This window comes from Muscardinus avellanarius, assembly GCF_963383645.1.
Source record: "Muscardinus avellanarius genome assembly, chromosome: 18".
Classification (NCBI taxonomy): Eukaryota; Metazoa; Chordata; class Mammalia; order Rodentia; family Gliridae; genus Muscardinus; species Muscardinus avellanarius.
Window position 1 is genome coordinate 24,455,353 of NC_137804.1, and position 2,389 is coordinate 24,457,741.

Consider the following 2,389-nt stretch of genomic DNA (forward strand, 5'->3'; position numbering starts at 1 on the left):
CAGAAAACCTTTCAAAATCAAGTTTCAAATAGTTTGAAAAGCATAATTTGCCTTTTCTTCACACTTCAAGGGAATTTAAAGGGGACGCTAAGTTTAGGAGGATGGTAGATCAGAAGGGAACATTCAGCGTTCTCATCTTGATTTCTGACTAACTGCATCCCCTCTGAGGTGGCTAAATTACTGCCCCTTACAAAAGCCATTTTCACTTATCTACAGCCATATAGAATTGGAACTTTTACATGCATGGAAAATAATCCTGCCATGCTCCAGGAATGGTTCTTAAGATGCTGCTCTGGACCATCAGCATGGCATCACCTGGGAAATCTGTTAGACATACACATTTCTGTACCCTGTCCCAGGCTTGCTGAAATCAGAAACTCTGAGGTAGGCATCTGCAAGATACATTTTAATAAAGTGGTTCTGACACATGCTCAAAATTGAGAATCCCTGCCCTCGTTAGGGATCCCAAATATAATTCAGTAGAACTGTAGTATTGATTAGATTCAAAACTATAACTGGTCAGGTCAAATGCATTCCTATAAGGGAACAATACCAAGATTCCATAGGTTAGATTTTAAAATGAGAGAAGATGATGGGGTTTCTGTAAACTAGTTATGAGTTGGCATGGGAGGCTGAGACAAGGAGGATCACAGGTTTGATGCCAAATTCAACAAATTAGTGAAACCTTGTTTAGAAAAAAAGATAAGGGTGTGGTTCAGAGATAAAATTCCTCTGCTCCTGTCTTTAATCCTCTGTACCCCCCCAATACACACACACACACACACACACACACACACACACACACACATATATATATGTATATATGTATATATATGTGTATATATATATATATATATATATATTTATATATATATATTTTGCAAGGGGATGGCTCAGAGCTTCCACACCCTTTCTAGGCTATCACCACCCCAAAGATATCAGTACACTCACTAACACATCAAACCTGCTTGTCCAAGTTATTTTAACCTGTTTCCCAGCCCTACCATACACTTTTTTCTAAAGGCACTAGATGTGGATTCTAAGAGTTTTAGGATATCTGTTCCAGGGACAGAAAATATACATTTTTCATATTTTACTCTAAGTACTATTCTAGGTGATGGTGATACAAAGAGATACACAACATATATCCGATGTTGAGTGACTCAGTTAAATTAGATAGGTAATTAGGTAAAATTTGCAATAGGCATTAAGACCCCAGAAGAAGGAACAGTCTAGGTATCAGGATGGTAATCAGGATGACTTTAGGGAACAATAAAGTGCTGACTCCAGGCTGGGTACAGGAGGATTCTAGGCTAAAGGAGTAGCAGAGGTGATCTACAGGGTATTTCTCTGGAAGGTGAGGGACCTAAAGGTGGTCTATAGAACCTCTTTTGATAGTTGGTCCGAGTGCTGTGGGTTATTGTTAAACTGTCTAACCCCAATCATATAATAATAAATGTTGGTGAGGATGTGGGGAAATAGGAACTCTTCTGCACTGTTGGGGGATTGCAAACTAATTCAGCTGCTGTGGAGAGCAGTATGGAGATTCCTCAGAAAGCTGGGAATGGATCCACAATGATCTAGCCATGCCATACCTGGGTATATTTCCAAAGGGGCCAAAATTAGAGAACTACAGTAATATATGCATACCCATGTTCATAGAAACACAATTCACAATAGCCAAATTATGAAACCAACCTGGATTTCAACAGATGAATGGATTACAAAATTTTGGGAAATACACACAATGGAATTCATCGATTCTGTGTATTTCACTCAGTGTAAATCATTGTGTGTGTTTCATTCATTCACTCAGCAATGAGAAGAATAAAATTATGTCATTTTAAAGGAAATGGAAGGACCTGGAGAACATTATGTTAAGTGAGATTATCCAATCACAGAAAGTGAAAGGTCATATGTTTTCTCCAATAACCATAAGCTAGGGAGTACAGAAAGACTCCAGACAATGGAGGGGAAACCTTAGAGCCAGGTACTTAGTTGGTCTGAGGAAAGTGGAGAGGGAAGACTGAGGTTCATTACTGAAAATATTACCAATGACTAGACTATATGTACATAAGTGAATATGCTAATGTCAATCTCAGTACTCTGTATTGGGAAAGGGAGAGATGAGGAAGTAGGGGGCACCAAGTGCTATGTGCATGTGTGTCACCATCAACATGTTTTACATTATGATGTAAAACATTATTTTGGATTAAAAGCACATTATTATTAAAGCTAATAAAAGTACATTATTGTATATACTTGTAATCTCATTACTTGGGAGGCTGAGTCAAGAGGACTGAAGGCAGCCTCAGCTATGTAGTGAGTCCCTCCACAACTTAGTTAGATTCTGTTTCAAAATAATAAAAAGTAGGGCTGGGAGTGTAGC